The following is a 22976-nucleotide window of genomic DNA, read 5'->3' as shown; positions in this document are numbered from 1 at the left end:
AAGCCTCTCCATCACCTCAGTAAACAAGATAACATCACTTAACCAGACCTTAATCACGGTGAAGAAAGTGTGATACATCTGAGCTCCATCAATTGATAAGAAGTTAATGTTTGTTGTTAATGCATTTATAATAGGACCAGATCATTGTTTACTCACACTCATGTTGTTCCAAACTTGTATGACCTCTTTTATTTCTTGGAACACGAAAGATGTTAGGCAGGATGTTAATGACCTCAGTCACCATTTACTTTCAGATAAGAAAGAAAGAAAGAAACAAAAAATCATACCGTTTTGAAAAAAACAAGGATAAAGACGGTAAAAAAGACACTTTAATATCTGTGTGAACTACCCTGTAAATATATACATTTATACACTCAAGCTAACAACACAGAATTATTGTCTGGAATGTATATGCAAACACACACACGCATACCAAACACGCACACACACACACGCACTGTCAATCATTTTATTATACAGTATTCATCCAAAACATCCATGACTTTATTATGAACTCATGTCACCCCACAGCATTTATTCTGTAAAAAATATAAAGTTGGTTCACCTGTTTACTGAAATCAACTGTTTCATGGCAGGCATCTGATCTACTTTGCTTTCTAGCTTCCTTCTGAAAAGCACCAACAGCAGCTGCAAAACCAGATGACCCTTATTCCCTTGAAACTAGCCACAAGAAAGAGTGAGGGACAGAGGTTAAAAAAAGAGCTTAGGCATGTAAGGAGCAGAGGGTGGGTTATAAGGCTGGTATCTAATAGTGGTTTAAGCCAGACCCTTCATCACCATTTGATTGATTTTTACTTTGTATGTAGAATTTAGGGATAAACTGACATTTTACCTGATATAAATAGTTGACAATGATTGTTGGTGCTAGTATGGATCATATGTCATTCCATTCTTTCTTCTGAAGAACACAAAAGATATTTTGAAGAACATTAGTAACCAAACAATACAGGTCCCCATTGACTTTCATTGTATAGACATAAAACCACTGAGACATTTCTCAAAATATCTTCTTTTGTGCTTCATTACAGCTTTTAAATGACATGAGGATGGATAAATTATGACAGATTTGTTTAATTGTTTAATGATTTTTTAATAATGTTTGATTACACAATGCATATTTGTACTAAGGTTTGGCTACTAGAATCAAACATATTAAAATTGTCTAAATTAGGGCCCTAAAAATACATGGTTTTGAAGGAACAAGTAATTTTTAAAGCGGTTTTGATTTAGGAAATCTGCTTAAATCCGCCATCCAAAAAAGGGCAACTTGCACTTGATGTTTTTGCAGGTCTGGTCATACCTCCAGCCTCATCCATGTGTGATGACGGGTCAAGGCCTACACCCTGAGGCCACTCGCTCACTGAAAACAAACTTTATGCGACCAGCGTTGTTGACTACATTGTCATCAACGACCACAGAACATATCATCATGATTACCTCAAACAACAGCTGGATTGCAGTCTTGTAAAAAGATAGTGATGATGAGATCATTGTGTCTCATAAAAGATGAGAAACAACCAGGATCCCTGGAGTCTGCTCAAGCCACAGGACTGCCACCAGGACTGCATGAAGGATAATCTCGGCCCTTTAACCAAAAATTATTATTTATTAAATAATTTATTTACCTTCATGTCATTCCAAACCTGTACGACTTTGTTTCCTTTGGAGAAGACAAAGGTGGATATTTTGAGAAGTCAATAGGGTCAAATGTTGTTTGGTTATCTACGTTCTTCAAAATATCTTCTTTTGTGTTCTGTAGAATAAAGAAAGTCATACAGGTTTGTCTCACAATAAAAAAAAACTGTGATGGGTTAATAATGACAAATTATTTTCATCATATAGTTAAACTATTACTTATATTAGTCACAATGCAAGGAAAAGTGCAGAAAGTGCCTCCAGTTTTTTTAAGCCAAGCTGAAAACTTGACAGGTAGGCAAGCTAAAAATAGGCACATGTGTCACGGTTAATTTAATGTTGCCGAAGGGTTCATTCATCCTTAGTTCCTATGATGAAGAAATCGCTGCCAAACTTGGTTTGCCTGTTTTGCCAAATGTACCGCTTGGAGACACGCCGTCAAAGAGGGAACGAGATCTAAATCTCCTCTCTCAGAGACAGATATCTGCTGAACACCCCGAACGCCTACAGGACAATGCCACGTCTGGGCTGCAGCTGTGCAGACACAGAGAACTCATTTAGTTTCTCTTTTATGGTGTTGTTTCTGCCTGTAAGTGAGCTGAATTAAAGTTATCTGATGGAGCTGTGTGCAAGCGTTTTTTAGCTCTATTTGGTTATCCCTTGGGACCTTCGAGTGTAACATTTCATAAAGTGATAAACACATTTAAATGATAAAATGCATTGTCTTAATGCAACACAATCTCACGGGAATTTGTAACGTACGAGGTGGCTGTTTCATGTGAATGGGTACGATCTTATTCGTACGTTTTAGTACGATTTGCTTTCATGCCAGTGGTTTAGGGGTGTGGTTAGGGGAGGGGCTTTAGTATTACTTTTTCTGATAATCATAAGTTTTTGCACAATTCACATTGTATAAATTCGTACGAATTAGTCACGTTGTAAATGTGTCACGAATTCAAGTGAGATCAGGTTGCTTGGTGCAGTGGGATGCTTTTAAAGGAACAATTCACATAAAAAACATACATTTTTAGATATTTGGTGTATTTGACACTATACTGTAAAAAAAAGTAAAAAACAGTATAAAGAACATTTTTTTTGTAAAGTAAAATTACATTTTTCAAGTTGTTTTACATGCGACTTGTAATTTGTATTTGTATTTCAAAAATATATTAAAATCTGTAAAATAAAACTGTAAAATTACAGTTTTTTACAGTAAGTATAATATACAGCCTGGAACTCATTCACTTACACATATGGTCAGTACCCCTTATGTATTCCATGGCAAAAAAAATTACCAGATTTTTTTAGACAAACTATATCTTTTAGGTATCCTAAGACATTATTATTAAAAACGATGCCCATAATTCCTTTACAAATACATATTTTTTCTTTCAATTTAGAGAAAAGCTCTATGTGCACATTGCTCTCCAGCCTGCCAATTACCCTCACACACAAAAGCCACATCTTCAGATGCATGACAAATTTAAGATGTGCGATTTCCACAGAAACCACATTCCCTGCTTTTTGGACCCCTTCATATCACAAATTAAATATTTGGAGAAGGGCTCTGCCCACCCTCACCAAGCTTCTAATTAACAGTGGCATCATCAGATCTGCATCTCACAGACCATTCACAGTCCTGTAATCTTCTGTTCTCTGGCACTGCTTGTCTCACTCACCAGATACCGTGAAAAGGTTTCTTAATTTGAGCCACCACATATGTCAGGAGCGGTAGACGAACTTGAGCGGGAGCTGTACTTTCATCACTCAAACTTACATGTTTGACTAAAGTGTATTGGGTTTCTTCCTCCGTCCATTAAAGTAGATTTTGATTTGACTCACAGCAGGGAGATGCGTTCTGCACAAATGCCTTTGTGTTAAAATAGAAAAGGGAGTGATTAGATTAAGACAAAGGATACAATCATGAGTAAGAAGGGTTGGGACGTCTGAGGAAAAAAATGAGGTGTAAATAAACCACACTGTAGTGCAATGTGCCACACAATATGGCCACAGACAAATATAACTGGGATCCTGATGTTTTTCGACACTTGGACACTTGTGGAAGTTCACACTCACCTCAACATCTCTTCCCTTCTGGTTCCAGCAGCTTTGGTTTACAAGACGACTGTAGGGTGCATTTTCCATTGCACATTCCAAAGCCATGATGTTGACCCAAGCTTGTGTCTGCTATCTGGAGAGCTCTTAGCATTATCATCATTACCCCCGAGAATCAGTCAAGGTCTAAGTTTAGAACAGTTTTGGGTTAATGATGAACTTTTGAAAGACCTCACATTCAAATGCAGCTAAATTAGGGAATGTTTGGGGATGGACTACAGCTGTTGGAAAAGCCAGAACAACGCTTACGCCAGATTACAGGAATTCGAAGGTTAACAACTCCGGTTTAACTTGTTGATCCCAGATGTGGTGTCCTTTTTGACGGTGGAACACTTACCGCACTGATCTCATGCACCCTGTGAGATCTCTTTCCCACACGGCGTGCTGGGAACGGCCTGTTAACGGCTGGGTCACGCTGCGTTATCCATATGTATGACTCCGCCTATGCTTTGAGCCGATAAAAGGCAGCACCGATGAAGGGATTAGAGGCATGATCACATTACGAAAACCTATTCATGTGAAACATCTATATCGGTATTCCCCACAGTGGCGTGCATTTTTCATAAAGCCTGAAATATCCAAGACAAGGGCGTCGTGAACCCGTTTTTGCTTTTTTGAGGGGCCGCTAATGTAAGTTCTGGATCACTTGGTGCCCTAGGTGAAATAATTCATGACATGGAGGAGAACGGCTTTGACACGTGGCTTAAAAATATGAGGGGGCACATTTGAATGGGTGGATGCTTTTGCTAGTCATGCTAGGCTAGATACTGTGTATTAGCACTCACATTTCCCATCTCAAAGCAGACCCGCATGTTTCTGATTGTGCATTGTTATGAGTGCCAAGAGACACAGTAGAGCTAAAGAAATTACCACCACGTGATGCTTGGGAGAAAGGAAACGAATCTAGACGCACTGGCCACTGCTGACTCACTGGTTATCCTCTTACATGTCACCTGTAAACCTGCCAGGTTGCACATGCTTAGGTCAAAACACATGTGAATGAAATAAGCGCCACACCTTTGTATGTATACAAATTAGATCTTAAATGCAACATAGATTTAGTAATAGGTGGGGCGGTAAAGCTAGGTGAGGCAAGTGAGCAACCAAGAGCTCCACCCACTAGCTGAGTAAGTGAATTAACCTCCAGTTAGTGCTGAAACATTAATGCCAGTGACCTAATGACTTCTGTCTCACGGTGTGGTTTTCAAACAAAGCCCAAAACAGGTTTGGCAATGGTGGTTTTGAAAGTGCATTCAAAGTTTAGTAAGATAACATTTGTAAATATCGCAAAAGTAAAAACAACATGCTAAAATACTGCAATATATTGCATTAAAGACATCTGTCTGTCGATCTATAGGTTTTTGTATATTTTTTCCTGCACTCACGCAGGTAAAGCAGCTCATGTGGACTGAACTTGGCTAAAGAGCAGAGCACAGCAGGAGGGAATCAACCTCTGTCATTTTAACATGCCTGAACAAGACGGCCTGTTTGTCTGTTTGTGAGAAACAGGACATTTTGTTGTCTTATAGGTATGCATCTTAAAACACAAATCAAAGCAGGTCATGTTCTAACACACACAATCCCTGTACGCTGAAGGTGAACCAGACCAGACCTGCTACACAAAGCCAGGTAGACAAATCAAGACCTTTAGTTGAGTCATAGTCAGATTCACAGGGTAGATCAAACTAAAGCGTGTTACTCTTTATGTGAAACAGTGAGTAAGATGATGATAATTGTAGCACCTCCCTGTCATGGTTCTGCTTCTTTTAGTCTTGGATTTCCTGGTCCTGTAGCAGAGCCATGACAAAGCCTTTGGTTATGTGTGGAGGGAAACATATTATTGTCCTTTTGACAATAATATGCGTTCTCTCCAGTGTCTCGTCATTGGCCCCGCTCCTCTCGTTTCCTTGTGATCTTTCCCTGAGTGTTTGATTACCCACACCTGCCCCGTGTCGTTATCCCTCGTTTGTCTTCCCTATAAATGCCCTCATGTTTCTTTGTCCTGTGCTCGTGTATTGTATGTGTATCGTGCCTGTCAGTGTTCCTGTGATTCTGTTTTGCTGTTTAAAGAACCCAGTCCAGTATTAGTGTTTAGTTTAGTTTGTCAAGTTATGTTTAGTTAAGTGTTATGTTAGTTTAGTCCAGTCCAGTTTATTTTTTCCTGTCAAAGTTGGTGTATTATTTATTCTGTTACTGTCGGTTTTTCCCCCATTGTGGGGTTTTTGTTTTGTAAGAATAAAGATCGTGTTAACCCCTTCATCCACTGCCTGCCTGCGCTTGGGTTCTTCTCTCCACGCTCCATTCGTGACAGAATACCAGACTCCCCATCACTGAACCCAGCGGGCAGCACCATGAACAATTCACCCACCGACCGATGGTCTTGCACCTCCAAACCGTGTGGTGGGAGGCAATAGCTCCCATCACACGCTGGAGGAGGACCATTCCCCGCCTAGCGCCAGCGCCCTTGCTGGACTACACCCGGGACGTCGAAGCCAGGAAGGGTTCCGTCCCCAAGGTGTTGGTCCGGGCCTACCTGGTGGCCGGATGGACGACCCTCCACCTTTTTCGGAGCGAGAGGAAGATGTGTACATCAGCCGTTCCCACAGTTAGTGGAACGGCTGAGCTTCGGGAGGAGTCAGTCAAGACTCCTTCCCCAGCTGCCATCTGACCTCCTCTCGCCCCGTCTGGTTTCATCCCGGAGGGCGGCATGGTGGGTACTCACCCTGGGGAACTCGCACCTCCCTCCCTGTGCTCGGGCGCCTCTGGTCCGCCTACGCCCTCCGCGGCAAGCGGGGGAGATGGCGTCCGGGGGAACGTCCAAGGACTCCTCCGGTGCGAGTTAGCCACGCCTGCCACCGCTGCCTCGCAACCGACCACAGGCCCTGCGGTTCGGTTGAAGAAGAAAAGGCAGCGGAGGGGGCGCGGACCGAACAGCCTGTGTCCAGCCAGCCCACAGTCCGGTCCAGCCGTGCGCAGGCTCCAGCCGGGTCCAGTCCGCCAGTCCGGTGCAGCCGGTATCCAGTCCGTGCGCCGAGTCCGGGTCCAGCCGGCGTCCAGTCCGTGTCCAGTCCGGTGCAGCCGGCGTCCAGTCCGGTGCAGCCGGCTCCAGTCCGATCCAGCCGGCGTCCAGTCCGGTGTCCAGCCGGCGTCCAGTCCGGTGTCCAGCCGGGTCCAGTCCGGGGATCCAGCCGGCGTCCAGCCGGATCCAGTCGGTTCCAGCCGGGTCCAGCCGGTCGATCCAGCCGGCGTCCACCGATCAGCCGCCTGTCCACGGCTCCGCCGCGTCAAGCCTGTCCAGCCGGCCTTCCAGCCGGCGTCAAGCCCTGTCCAGCCGGCCTTCCAGCCGGCGTCAAGCCCTGTCCAGCCGGCCTTCCAGCCGGCGTCAAGCCCTGTCCAGCCGGCCTTCCAGCCGGCGTCAAGCCCTGTCCAGCCGGCCTTCCAGCCGGCATCAAGCCCTGTCCTGCCGGCCTTCCAGCCGGCGTCAAGCCCTGTCCAGCCGGCCTTCCAGCCGGCCTTCCAGCCCGGCAGCCAAGCCGGTGCCTGGGAAACTCCCAGGGTCAAAGACTGCCTCCCCCAGGACTCGCCCTAAGTCCCCCAGGACTCCGCGCCCTCGAGCGCAGCCGGGGACTGGGACTATTCCCCCCAACCCTTTTGGACTGCTCCCTATGGGCCCTTGTTTGGCCCCACCCCCCCTCCCATGTTTGTTGTTTTTGTTGGCTCACCCTAGTCCTGTTGTTGTTTGTCGTGTCTACCACTGATTTTGTTTTCCATGTTTTGTCTGTTTTTGTCATTGTCTCAGTCGGTCCTGTCTCGTCCGTCTACCCCTTGGTGAGCACCTGGAGGTGCTCATTAAAGGGGGGGCTTCTGTCATGGTTCTGCTTCTTTTAGTCTTGGATTTCCTGGTCCTGTAGCAGAGCCATAACAAAGCCTTTGGTTATGTGTGGAGGGAAACATATTATTGTCCTTTTGACAATAATATGCGTTCTCTCCACTGTCTCGTCATTGGCCCCGCTCCTCTCGTTTCCTTGTGATCTTTCCCTGAGTGTTTGATTACCCACACCTGCCCCATGTCGTTATCCCTCGTTTGTCTTCCCTATAAATGCCCTCATGTTTCTTTGTCCTGTGCTCGTGTAATGTATGTGTATCGTGCCTGTCAGTGTTCCTGTGATCCTGTTTTGGTGTTTAAAGAACCCAGTCCAGTATTAGTAAGTGTTTAGTTTAGTTTGTCAAGTTATGTTAGTTTAGTCCAGTCCAGTTTATTTTTTCCTGTCAAAGTTGGTGTATTATTTATTCTGTTACTGTCGGTTTTTCCCCCATTGTGGGGTTTTTGTTTTGTAAGAATAAAGATCGTGTTAACCCCTTCATCCACTGCCTGCCTGCGCTTGGGTTCTTCTCTCCACGCTCCATTCGTGACACTCCCATAAAATAAGGTTTTTCCCTAACTGAGAAAAGTTCTGCTTGTATCCATTAAGGGCTGCCATCTATGCAATCATTTTTGATAAACTTTATTAGAATAGTACGGCCAATATTAAAACTGTCATCATTTGCTTTGTTGATCTGACTAAAAAAAATGTGCTCAGTGACACATGTATTTCCATTACTTTAACTCATCAAAATAATTTAACTAATTTCAATTCAATTTTGTTTATACAAAATGCAACTGGATTTTTTAAAGTTCAAGTTTTTAAAGTAGAAACCTTTTAAGTTAAAATTGGAGGATTTTTTTCCAGTGTGTTATTTTTTCTTTTTCTTTTCTTTGCGTTCCAAGGTTATATATTGGGTAAAATGTCCAAACTGATCATTTCTATACAATGAAAATGTATGATGAATTACATGTATACCACAGGGCTTATACCATTTACTGTAGCTTCAAAAGAACAAAAATTAATAAATTAATTAATACATAAAAGGATTTAATACAGAGTGTCAAGCTACAATGGTACTTTTTTTAGGGGCTCATGAAAAATAAAAGTATTATTTGCGGTTAAGGTAAATACATTACTGTATTGCTGTCATGAGTGCATACATTTCTGCACTATCACGAAAAATGGCCAAAAAGTGTGTCCAAGCTGTAACTGGGACGATGCAGTTTAAAGGTCCAATGTGTACATTTTTTAGAGGATCTATTGACGGAAATGCAATAATATACATAACTATGTCTTCAGAGGTGTATAAAGACCTTACAAAGTGAAGCGTTATGGTTTTATTACCTTAGAATGAGCTATTTCTATACTGTACACCATGGGTCTCCTTGCAAGGAATTCGCCAAGTTGTTTCTACAGTAGCCCTAAACGGAAATGTTCGTAAACCCTAAACTGGTTTACAGAGCACATTTCGTAATTACGTTATCACCTTCAGCAAAGAAACGAAAATGTGATGATATCTTAGTTCTATGTCAGCCACCTGCTTCGAAAGAGAGGGGTGGAGTGAGCCGTTGGTTGCAATTCGCAACCTCACCACTAGATTTCGCTAAATTTCATACACTGGACCTTTAAAATGTCCTAATATTTAGGTACTGATATGTATTCATTTGGGACCAATATGTACCTCTGAGGTACTAATATGCACTCTTTGTGTGCAAAAGTGTACTTTTTGAAAGGGTAGCACCTCAGTGACAGCTTCGGTACATTTTTAACCTTTTTTTCAGACAATGTGCATTTGGCAGACACTTTAATCCAATCAAATTGTAGTGCATTCAAACAAAGTGTACATTCTAAATTAAACCCATGACCTTGGCATTGTTAACACAATACTCCAGAAGTTGATCTACAGTAACATTAGCATTATGATGTAAATGTATTTAAACAATACACAGCAGCCTATAGGCAACGCTCTTCTACTGTCTGCTGGCAGCAGTGCTGTTTAGAGATTGAGGAAAATAGGTCATTGCTTGTCATTGGGCAGAAAGCAAGGGGTTGGTCCCCAAAGCCCTAAACACACAAGTGCATCACAAGACTTCACTTATGTTCATTTAATTAGAAGAGGACTAACCACTGTAGGAGGAAGTGGATTAAACAAAAGCAAGATTTGGCAAAAACATTGAGCAGACCCTGAAAAACATGCAAACGTGGAAACATGTTGCAGTCTGTTTTAATGCACAAACATGCCGAAGAGCTCGTCCTTCAAAGTCCTAGTTCTAAAAACTTGCATCGCAGATGCTTGAAGTGAAACTTCAGAAAATGCCCTTCTTTTGAAGAACTAGAACAGCAGGTGCTGACACTCCAGGGGACAACGGCAATGAATTCTCCTCAGCCCAGATTCTAGGTCAGAAGCAACCCAGTTCTGCATCTGTATTAGAAGTTAAGAAAAATGCCACAACTTTTGTGTGTAGGCATGAAAACATTGAGTCAGGGCCGTGTTTACATACAATGGAAGTCAATAGGGGCCAACATACTTCAAAATAAAGCAATAAGCCCCAAGAAGCAGTGGGTTACAGTGCATTTTATAACTCCGCTTCGCGTCGTGCCACAACGCCCTTAGCTGTTATAAAATGCACTGTAACCCACTGCATCTAGGGGCTTATTGCTTTTATAAAACGGTTATTCCATATGCGTAGCAAGGTTTCATAAAATAAAGTAAATAAAGTGATATTTAGGCTATGTAAGGCAGTCAGCCGTTATAAATTGGGTATTTTATAACGGCTTAGAACTCGGCTCAGCTAATCAGAATCAAGGACCAGAACTGACCGTTTTATAATATATTTTTTGGGGGGGTTCTGCAGAGTAAAGACCTAAAGTGCAGACCTAAAATTGAACATATAATTTATCATTTTGGGTCTGAATATTTCTGTGAGTCACATCAGCTTGTTAGAAAGACTTAACTAAGACCACATTCAGGCTTTACGAGGGAGACTTAGAGGTTAAGAGAACATCCTTTTCAAGTAGACTTAAGATTGGAAACATTGCCTACTTTTTCCACTTCGCCATAAAACATCCTTTCAGTTAAAGAGACATAAGGACAATTTATGAGACCTCTTTTGACCCTGCTAAGCTTCTATCTCTAAAAAGTCCCCCTTGTCTGCCTCAGTGATCTCTTTAGACTTTACCCCATAAGCACTCCAGAATGTAGGAAAACATTATTATTATTATTTCTGTATTATTATCCTTAACTGTACAATACACCTGGGGGCATAAACATCAATCAAGTTAAGAATTTTAATATTTTTCACAAAGCTTTTAAAAGCTTCTTGGATACACAGAATGCTTCTGCATGGTACCATCTAGCACTGAATGACACGGTAGATCTTAGTCTTTGAATGCCTGTAAAGTTTTTATTTTCCACTGGATTTCCCCCAGTTATGCTTTTGTTTCCCACCCACTTTCAGCACACCTGGAGGTTCAGCTCATTTTTGGATCCAAATTAAGTCACATCATGGAAAAAGAGCTGACAGCGCAGAAACCAAAGAACATGTACAAACAGCGTATGCCTGTTTGACTGACAAAAAATATTTTTCAGATAGGATGATGATCTAAAAGCACTTAGTTTCTAAAAAGTGTTATTCTTCACTCACCCTCATGTCATTTCAAGCCTGTACAGAATTTTACTGTTTTTCTACAGTTTTAACATATTTTTTAAATACGGTAAAAAAACATCAAATTACAGAAAATGACTGCAAATTTTCTAGAAAAACATGGAAAAAAATATGATTTTTACTAGTTTTTTACTGGATTTTTTACAGTGATAACTTTCCTTCTTGAATCACAAACCGAGATATTTTAGGAAGTCTTTAAGTAATTTTACTTCAAGATGCATTCTTGCATTGATATATATTTTTTGGCTTTAATATTTCACATTTGTATTGAGTGGTTTTATAAAAATAATAAGCTACTGAATGCTAGTATCTTATTGTGAATAAATCACGGCTGAAGGAGTTGCAAACACAATTTCATAAAACTTTTATGGTGCTTTCTTGTCTTTTCTTGCAGCTTTCAGTGATTCTGACTTGGCTCCAGCTCTGACACAAGAAATGAACATGTGTGGCAAACATGGTTTCTGAAGTGTATATCCATGCTGTTTTTCATCTACAGTGCAAGGACAACAGCATAGCTGAACAAATGACAAAAACGCAACGTTCTTACCTCACTTAAAAATCTGAAGGAGCTGATTATCGAAGGAATGTGAGTAAATTTACAACTCAGGTGTCGCCAGCAGGCTGTCTGCGTAAATCATACCTGTGTAGAAAAACATGTACTCGTCCTCTGACCCAATTCTCAGCCCCTCCTCTTCTCAAATTTAGAGCCCCAACAGCCACACTTCAGCTCCTTCCAGAGGCACGAGGGGGATGATGCTTCAGTTTGTTTTGGCCGTTAGTTTTGTTTTATCTGACCATCCCCAGCAGCTTAGGAAGCACCATTTCTATGTGCATCCCTACAGTTATTGCGACACTCAGATTACACTGTGCAGAGAAAACACATTGCCACTAAAACCACAGGCCTAAACATAGTCACCGCTGGACATCCCTCTATGAAATCATCCTATGGGAACACTTCTTTAGAGAGGTCAACAGCAGGAAACTGTCAAATAAGGAAATCTGCTTGCCGTAAACACAAGGTTGTACAGTTGAAACACCCTGTTTCACCACACAAAAAAAGTATATGGCAGCACTTTAAAAAGTGCACCAATTTCTTAGGAATGTGGGGCACTTGGTTTAATGTTACTAAAATATTGACTTAGAATTCGGAGATTTGCTAAATTGAAAATAGCATTTCAATGTTGACCCCCTGTGTAAGACCTCCAGATGCCTTAGAACTCAATGGGAGAATGAATTTATTGTTCCATGTTGCATAATGACATGGAACAATAAAACTAAATCCAAGAAGAATGCATTTGGTTGAAGTCTTTTCCCGAACGGAATTAGTGTTTTAGGGCATCATTATACTTTTAGACCACAGAAGGAAGGCCCCTCTTTCATTTTGAGGTCTCAGCAAGTGTTAATAAAACAACAACCCTCCAGATGCAAGCTTCTCAATGGGAGCAAAGTTGTGGAATGCACCAGCAACCCTCAATGAATTAGGAAAACCAGAGCAATTCAAAAAAGCCAGAAGATGACCTGCTCCTTGACCCTGGAGGAATAAAGAAGGTCAAGGGGCCAGAGGAGAAAGACCTCATGGCTCTGAGGCCCTGAGGAATGACCATAGTAACTCCAAGTGTTGTACGGCAAATATTTGTATGACTTTCTTCAGCAGAACGCAAAAGAAGATATTTTGAAGAACATCGGTAACCAAGCAACATTGTTACCAATTGACTTAAATTATATAGAAACAAAGCCACTAAGACATTTCTCAGAATATCTTCTTTTGTTTTCCGGAGAAGCAACAGTCATACACAGGCTTTGAACGACATATGGGGTGAATAAATTAGGACAAAATTTAAATTTTGGGTTGAACTATCCCTTTAAGGCAGAAGCAACTGAAAAGCAAAAATGTATAAAAGGAAAACCAGGAGTCTGAGATAGAATATGAAAATAAGTCAAGTACTCTGAAGTATTTACAGTCACACTTCAACACACATAATCTTTTCTGAGCCGAGATGAAGGACAACTTGAGGGTATGACCAGAAACAGGATTATATCGGTAAGTATGTGGCGTAACAGCAGTAAGCTCTCATAATACAAGCATACAACTTGTTTCTTTATGCATTTTAGTGAGGCTGAAAACAGCTACAGACAAAAGTCCTCGATCCAAAGTACTGAAGGTGTGTGGATGCTGTACGATTGGTACAGAATGCAGCGAACATGAGTGGCCTGGTGACATGCAGGGCCTGTGGAAATGAATGATGCAAAGTGAAGCCATTGTCCAATCTAAGTGAACCACACCACTCAGAGAATAGGACATTCAAACAGTCACACAGGCCCATTGTTATGGCCAAGCTGAGCAGGACAATATCTCACAAGGTCTGGCAGGGTCGAAAGGCTCAGTTTATTGTTTTTTTTATCTTTATTAAAAAACTCCACATCCAATTCTGTAAGCAGTCAAGCACTGACTTACTGTGAAAATAAACAAAGCTTAAATGATGTGCAATACATTGCATCTTAAGGCTTAGTTTGACTGGATATACATTTGAACAAAGCACTCTGTATTTCTTCCCATAAACACCTGGTGCAATAGTAAATATATATTTTTAAGATTTTCAGCTATAAAGAATCCTCTTGCGTTATAATATATAAATAAAAATATTTCATTTTTGGCCCATTGTCATGGTAACAAGCCTAGAGATGGAGAAAAGAGGCCTAAGAAGGGGTCTGAACTTTTGTTTATTAAAGATTAAAACAGTTCTGAAAATTTAAGTGATGTTAATGGTTGATTAACGATTAACAAAGTTCGGGAGAAGCCAGAGCATATAATTAAGACCGGCTGGTTCGCAATCAGCAATCATAGACTCTACCCTATCAGCTCAAGCGAACCAGCACATAAGTAGACAAGATTCTTACCTGAAGCCATCCCTAAAGGATTACACATCATGTCTGATACTTCGGCATCAGTCGCCAGCGATAGCTCTATCGAGCAGGATACTCCGGCAAACCCGAGCGCCCCTCAGCATCCAACCCCGGAAAAGGATGCTGGAATCGAGCCCGCGGCTTCAACACAAGGCCGCCAGCCTCGCCAGGCTAAGAAATGCACATCGAAGCGCCATCGTACGTCCTCACCGAGCCCAACCAGGCATCCTCCTCCCTCGCCAATGTCGTCGTATGCTTCAGCGCTCCCAGTCATCCCAGCCATCAGAAAGTTGACCATCGCCGGCCTTCGAACGGCTTTGTCCAATCAGGACGTCACCATCAGCAAGCGCATGAACAAGGCCGAGCTGTACGGTCTCTACCTCTCGATCCAATCAGAGGCCCCGCCTACATTCTCCACTTTACAGCCTCCAGTAGCAGAGGACTCGTATCAGGCGCAAGGATCGCTCCGAGCCCAGTCAGGGCCTTCCACCTCTGCGGCAAGGCAAGGCCTACCACCACCAGGCCGCCGCGCCCCAGACGAGCAGCTGCAGACACCCGCCGACTTCCAGCTCAGAGAAGCAGAGGAACCATCGCCTGCACACACGTACTATAACCGCAAGTACAACTCGAGCTGGCTTCCAACAGCGGTTACAGGAAATTTCCACCAACCCGATGTCACTCTTCCCCTCACTCAAGCCTCAGCCACAAGCCCGTGGCCAGCGGCACCGCCCAACGCGAGCTGGGAAGCAGCTACCACCATGAGGCTGGCTCCGCTAGCGGCTCTAGCGGACGCCTTTCCCACCTTTCCCTCCCTGCCACAGGCCCGCCCTCTGCATTCATTGGCATCCGCAGCTCCCATGCCGATGCCGTTCAATGCCCCGGCTCTGGAACCTCCCCCAGTTTCCAACAACATCAGGTCACAGATATTAGCAGGTGCGGACATAGATTTATTTCAATTATTGTCACCACTCTCACCCCCGCCAGCCGATCGTCAGATCTCGTGTGGCGACCTCTCATTCACGGTAAAGAACACGTCACATAGTCACCCTCGCATCTTGTCCTTCCCAGAATTCACTGTTGCATTCTCACGCTACACAGAGGTCATATGCACGTTCTTCCCTCACAGGAGGTGTGAGCTCGGGCGACTATCTTGCCATAGTCGCGGAGCTCGCACTTTCATACAGGGGGACGCACTTTTACACTTACCATCGTTTGTTTTCGGCAAAATGCGCAATCAGGGTAGCTCAGTGGAACCAGTGCCCCTACTGGGGAGCACTGGACACTGAGCTACACAACAGGGTTTTTTTGGGGTGCCAAAATTTTTCTTGCGCCGTGTGTCGCTCAGTGGCACACAGCACCACGGCTTGTCCCCTCATCACCCCCGCCATCTCCCCTCACCGGGCCTCGCCTTCCCCCGTCTCCACCGCCCATGTTCCGCGCCTGCTAAATCGGCAAACCCGCCCAGCCTCGTCAGGAGGCACCAACACCCGAGAACACGAAGTATGCAGGAGCTTCAATTCAGACCAGTGCTCAAGACAACGCTGCCGTTTCCTGCACGTCTGCAATTATTGTGGTGGCGCCCACGCCAACATAGTATGCCCAGTGCACAAAAATGTCAATAAAAATTCCAACAAATATTTATCGACTCCTGTCAATGTGTTGCATTTATCCGCCGAATTATGGCTCCACCCCGATCAGGCTTTCACAGAATACCTTCTGACTGGGTTTTCAACAGGTTTCGACCCCGGCATCGCGAGCACCCCCTCTCACAGCCTTATTTTCCCCAATCTCCGTTCCGCGCTCGCAGAGCCTGACATCGTCGATCGCCTCATCAAAAAAGAGATTGACGATAAATTCATGATCGGCCCCTTTTCCGCCCCACCATTTACAGTTTTCCGCGTCAGCCCCATCGGCGTAGCCACGTGAAAATTTTCGGGGGAAAAACGGCTAATATTCGATCTTTCATCCCCGCACGGGTCCCCCTTCCCAAGCATTAATAGCCTAATCCCGCTCGAAGAATTCTCGTTGCATTATCAAGACGTCGAGCAAGCCATCACGGTGATCAAAACGGCCGGGCGCGGCGCCTGGCGGCTAAGGTCGACATCACGTCCGCTTTCAAAGTAATGCCGATACATCCAAACTTCTGGCACCTCTTCTGCATTCGTTGGCTCGAAAATTTTTACTTTTCCATCCGCCTCACCTTCGGATGCAGAGGCAGTCCAAAGATTTTTGACATGTTGTCAGAGGCAATCTGTTGGATTCTCTCTAACAATTACGCCATTCCTTACCTCATCCACCTGTTAGACGATTTTCTAATAATCTCGCTGCCAGAATCCATCCCAGCAGCACATCTTTGCAAAGTCCAAGAAGTATTCGCTAAACTTGGCGTCCCTCTCGCACCCAAAAAAACTTCGGGACCCAGCACATCTGTCGAATTTCTAGGCATCAAGCTAGATTCGCTCAAATTCCAAGCTTCCTTGCCCAAGGAAAAAATCGATAGGACCATTTTGATCGCCTCCTCCCTCATATACACACCGCATTGTTCTAAACGCGACCTATTATCAATTCTCGGCCACCTGAACTTCGCGATGCGCATCGTCCCGCAAGGTCGCCCATTCGTCACACACCTCCTTTCCCTCGCATCCTCCGCTCACACTCTGGAGGATTTAATTCACCTAGACAGCTCGTGCCGCGACGAGCTTAGTCTATGGATTAAATTCCTCAAACGATGGAACGGAATCTCTTTTTTCTACAATGACATGATCTCTCTCCCCGTCGACATACGCCTATTCACCGACGCAGCCCCTTCCGTTTGTTTCGGGGGATTTTACCAAGGTCGCTGGTTCGCGTCTACTTGGCCTCCCCAGCTTACAAGCTTACCGCAGCCCCTCGCGTCATCAGCACTCTTCGAGTTGTACCCGTTAGTCGTGGCGGCCTATTTATGGGGGAAAGAATGGTCCGCCTCCAGCATCTTCGTCCATTGCGACAACGAAGCTACGGTACACTGCATCAATAAAGGCCATTCCCATGCACCCGCCCATGCCTTTTCTAAGATGCTTAATTTGGATCTCAGCGTGCGACCAGTTCATTTTGACGGCCAAACACGTCCCAGGAGCAAAAAACCAGATAGCTGACGCCCTCTCCCGTTTCTCATTTCAGAAATTCAGGCTGCTGGCGCCAGATGCAGACCCAACACCAACGCCCGTCCCTCCCTATTCGGATTTGACATTCAACTAAATCACCCTCTTAAAACTCTGATAGAGGCTTCCCTCAACTCAATCATCCAACCCGTATCCAAAAGGACCCTACTTTCATACCTAACGGCATGGAGGAACTTCAAAACGTTTCACAACACATACAACATCCCCTTCCCAGATTTCTCTCTCGTCTCCATCACGTCATTCATTTCTTTCCTCAACACAATAAAAAATCTCCAAGCAAGTTCTATCAAAGGATATTTAAGAGGGATCAATATTTTAAAAAAATAAATTAAAAATAACCTTCCCAAGCCATAGCCAGTTCTCAAACATCCATGCTCATCAAGGGCATCCAGAGAGCCCAACCCACCCACCGAGACGCCAGACGACCAATCACCCTAGAAGTACTGACAAAATGCATTACCACTCTCCACAGAGGCTACCACTCCAAGCATACCGCACACACACTCGATGCCATGTTCATCCTGGCGTTCTTCGGATTTCTCAGAGGATCGGAATTCACCATCACGTCCAACTTCGATCCTTCAGTTCACCCTACCATTTCGGATTTGTCAGTGCTCGATTCAGAAACCATCTTGTTTTTAATTAAACGAAGCAAGACTGATCAAGCCAGAAGAAGTCATTTCATCTACATCTTCAAGCTCCAATCCCCAATCCAGCCATTCCAAACCTTATTGGCATTCCTCCACTTCAGAACATCACAAGCTAAATCTCCATCCGACCCTCTCTTCGTAGATGACTCAAATCAACCGGCTACATGCTTCTGGTTCCAAAAACATCTTAAATCAGTTTTTCTCCAGGCAGGCATCCCAGCAGATCTATTCTGCAGCCATTCGTTCCGCATTGGCGCGGCAACCACGGCTGCCCAAAAGGGCCTTTCACAGTCCCAGATCCAAGCGCTCGGCCGTTGGTCTTCCGACGCTTTCAAAAGTTACATCCGGACAGACCGCACCCTCATCAAGGAAGCACACCGGACCCTCATCACCCTAATCGTCTAGCAGTTCTGCCGCTGCAGACACCAACTCCCCAGAAGCCAGCAACGCAGGGGCCCGTGCTCCCGCCCATGCTCCACCGCAGCCAGCCGCCTTTCCTCCCCCCTAAGTAATTGACCCCGTACCCGCTTCCTTTCCCCCATCCCCTTCCCCTGAAGCCAGCATCGCAACACGCGACCACCCCCGCAGGGGCCCGTGCTTCATCCCTCACTCTGCCGCTGCAGAACGTCTAAACATCTCTCTGCCGCAGCAGACGCCATGCACTTCGAAGCCAGCACCGCCGCAGCGAATGCCGCCACAGGGGCCCATTGCTTTAAACTTTTCTCTGCCACAGCAGAACGTGTTCCACCCCTCCACCCATGCTAGAAGCCGGAGTCAGTGGGGGGTATGCGCTACCTGGCTGCTGTCCAATTTATATTTTTGCCTTGGGGGTGAGTTCTGGGTTCGGCCGTTTCTGAGCTCGGCGCACTCGCCCCTATTGGGGGGCGGCAGTGTACTGGGTTTGGATGGAACCAGCGAGCTCGGAACCCGCTCCCCGGACAGCACGCCAAACACGCATACTTACTACCCCTGCTATCTTCATTATCTGCTCAGGCGAACTCGTGAAATGATGTTAATGGTTGACTAACGATTAACAAAGTTCGGGAGAAGCCAGAGCATATAATTAAGACCGGCTGGTTCGCAATCAGCAATCATAAACTCTATCCTATCAGCTGAAGCGAACCAGCACATAAGTAGACAAGATTCTTACCTGAAGCCATCCCTAAAGGATTACACATCTCACCACCTCCCCGGCCCTTCCACTTGAGCTTGTTGATAGCAGGACTAAGGGGGGTGAGTTCTGGGTTCGGCCGTTTCCGAGCTCGGCGCACTCGCCCCTATTGGGGGGCGGGAGCGTACTGGGTTCGGATGGAACCGGCAAGCTCGGAACCTGCTCCCCGGACAGCACGCCAAACACGCATACTTACTACCCCTGCTATCTTCATTATCTGCTCAGGCGAACTCGTGAAATGAATCATTGTTGCATGTCAACTTAACATACGTCTTAGATCTCTGTATAGATGTGTTCTAACACTGGGAGATAAATACACAAAGATGGCATTTCAAAAATGTAAAACTCATCAGATTTACCCATCCTAACAAACTACTGCTAGAGGAAAACACTTGGTGAAATTGGTTTGCCCTTGTGACAACTAGCCCGGTTTCTCTTACATTACCGGTCAAAAGTTATCGAACACTTGAATGAAATGTTTTGCATTGTCTTATAAAGGTTTTCATTTGACGGTGTATGCTTAATTGTCTGAAATTAGTTTTACGGACAAAAATATAATTGTGCAAACATAAACTTCATTATAAACTAATTATTTTTAAACAGTGGTGTAAAGTATTGGAGTAAATGTACTTAGTTACTTTACTTAAGTATCTTTTTGGCTACTTTGTAGTTGTACTGAGTATTAAAGATATTAGCAACTTTTACTCTCTACTTAACTACATTTTTGAACAAGTATATGTACTCTTTACTCCACTACATTTGTAATGACTAATGCAATTACACATTACATTTTGCATGCCACCTATCTTATAATTAATATTGCCATTCACAGGGCAATGAAGGTACTACAATCTTGTGGATTTTGCCATAACTTACAAAAACTTGTCAACATGGCTTCTTTATATGAATATGAGTGCAGTATCAGGTAGATGTCAATCGCTGGCGGTTTATACATGGTTAGCCCTTACCCGCTATTTCTACAGTAATATATTGGCAACACTGTTGCCAGCTAGTTACTGTAGGTCACACATCTACAAAAGCTCTTATTTTTAAAACTAACTCTTCCTAAATGTGCTCTAAACATGTTTGCTCAAAATTTGACCATATGGTGGGACTATTGCCATGAAGTGATGTAAACCAGTAAAAAGAATGTATAGTATTTCAATTTTCAAAAGTGCTCTCACACTATATAGACAAAATATTAACCTATAGAATGAGTCGGACACAGAGAAATGAACAATTCACATATGAATCTCAACAATGGTGACAATCAACTGAACAGCTTCATGCTGCAATGCATGCTGGGTACATAGTACAAAACTCATTCATGATTGTTTGTCACCATTGATGAGGTTTGTATGTCAAGTGTCTAACTGTGTCTCAATTGCAAAGAAAGATTTTCTGACAGAGATCTTTCCATTATAACATGTAATCACTTTACCAAACATATCTTAATAAATCTTAAATGCTATATTATTATTATTTAATGATTGAATTCTTTCAGATGTATCTTCAGTTACTAAGCAAACATAAAGTTGCGGTTCCTGTAAAGTCCCTTTCAGTGTTATTGTATAAGTGTACATTTTAAAGCTACAAGAAAGTCAAAGAGTCCAACCAAAGCAAACACTGATCGCCATAATGGTGACTTAAAACATAATTGAACCACTATGAACTAGAGTTAAATCTCAATAAGATCTTACACAGATGACAGAAATAAAGTGAAAGTGGTGTCTGTAATATGTGAAGATGTTATTGATGTTTGTGTTTAATTCTCCTCTGGTGAAATCTTGACAGATTTATTGTGTTCATCTGTTATTTACACTTGTTCATCTAAGACTGTGTGACTTAAGTGCGTTAATAGATTCTTTAATAATGTATCTTCAAACAGCCATTGCAGTAGTTTACTGTAAAACACCTACAGTAACTAGCTGGCAACAGTGTTGCCAATGTATTACTGTAGAAATGGCAGGTAAGGGCTAACAGTGTATGTGAAATGAGGACATGACTGCAGCTGGCCATGAGGCCCAAACCAGCATGTCCAGTGCAAAAAGGCTTTGACTTTTTAATTCTACTTAACATTATTTTATTTATCTGTTATATTGAAGAGACCTTTTTGAAGGACTTTGGTTTACTTATGAGCACTTGAGCTTAAATGAGACTTAGGGTGTTTGTAATGACGTAGGTTATGGTGTCGACCATGATTTGTTGCAATTTTGAGGTGTTCAGTCTTATTATGATTTAAGAAAATAAATGCGATTGCTCACCTCACAAATCAACTGTTTCTAGTTTTTCACTGATGTGTCTCTTAAGTGTTGATGACTAGTGCTGCTTTGAGCCTATACATTCAGTATGAGTAAAATACTCAAGTACTGTTAAAATCAGATACTCAAAGACTTTTACTCAAGTCGTTTTGGAATTGGTGACTTGTAACTTGTAATGGAGTAATTTTCACTACAAGGTATCTGTACTTTTACTTAAGTATGGTTTTCAGGTACTCTTTACACCTCTGTTTTTAAATGGATGGACTTGAAAAAATAACAAAAAAAGAGCAGCAATAAGAGCTCAGAATAGATGGGAACTCCTTTAATATTGTTTAAAAAACATCTCCAAGAAGAGTTATGATTAATTGCCAAGAGAACATTTCTGCAAAATTTTAGGCAAAAAATGAATACATTGAAGATGCTACTATATAACAAGTTTCATTTTAATGTTTAAATTCGCATCATAATTCTCATAGTTGCCTTTGTGGTATTCCACAGTTTTGATGAGTTTGTTATTTTTCTAAAATGTGGGAAAAAATACTTCAAAAACTTTTGAACGGTAGTGAATATGTTTGGCATTAGTGATCTCAATAATGCAGCCTAGTGTGATGTGCCGTGCTGGTGTGGGATAATCCCAGCTGTCCCGCCACCACCCTTTCACCAGAGGAAACAATTACGACTCCCAACGGAGTCTAGCCTTTCTCTTCATTAACAAACATGAGCTCTGGAGGGGAAGAAGCAATAATCTGAATGGCTGGTGTAACCCTATACTGAATAAATTAACCAAACACCACACACACATTTTGCATCCATGAAACCCTCACCTGCACCCAGGCACGTGGCTTTACAAAAGGGGTGGTTTGTTGACGGGTAATTCAGACAAAAGAGAACACACATGGCGTATGCCACACACACACACACCCACCCACCCATGAATTCATCCATAAACATGGACAGAACATTGCTAAAACATGTCTTTGTTTATTTTTACTGGAGGTTTGCGCACAAAAATAAAGTCAGAACTTTCACCCGTGTGGTTAGTAGGAATGCACTGAGACACAAATGAAACGATGCACTGGAACACAATAATTCTTATCGACGGTTTTAGAGGCAACAACATAAACAAACGTTGTGTGGCCCAAACTTAACTTCTGGTAGACCTCCGCAAAGAATCAAGAACCGTATAGTTATCATTTAATTTAATACAATTAATATACAATAAAATATTGATATAAATTAAATCTAAAATAAATTGTTATAACCAAACACAGATCGGAAGTTAACTTCGAGCCAGACGCGTGCATCCAATGAAGCTGTCTATAAACAACTCGGTATCAGAGGAAGTAAGGGACACTGAATGAAAATGAACTAAAATCATCCACTTGACTGTTGTTTTGTCTACTAATATACATAATGAAAAATGAAAAATTAAGCATTAAGCATTTTTAAATCGATCAAAGCTAAATTGTAATTATAGTTTCATTATGTATTTCTGTAACACAACCATGGCAGACGTAACAAACTGTG

At 43.0% G+C, this 22976-nt stretch overlaps 1 pseudogene; it reads left to right on the top strand.

Annotated features, from left to right (window-relative positions):
* The first annotated feature begins 14229 nt into the window (after positions 1-14229).
* LOC130566073 (uncharacterized) lies at positions 14230-17443 on the top strand (annotated as a pseudogene).
* Positions 17444-22976: the final 5533 nt, after the last annotated feature.

The sequence above is a fragment of the Triplophysa rosa genome, linkage group LG15 (assembly GCF_024868665.1).
Source record: "Triplophysa rosa linkage group LG15, Trosa_1v2, whole genome shotgun sequence".
Lineage (NCBI taxonomy): Eukaryota > Metazoa > Chordata > Actinopteri > Cypriniformes > Nemacheilidae > Triplophysa > Triplophysa rosa.
The sequence above is the reverse complement of the archived record's forward strand: the minus strand, read 5'-3'. Positions and strand labels throughout refer to the sequence as shown.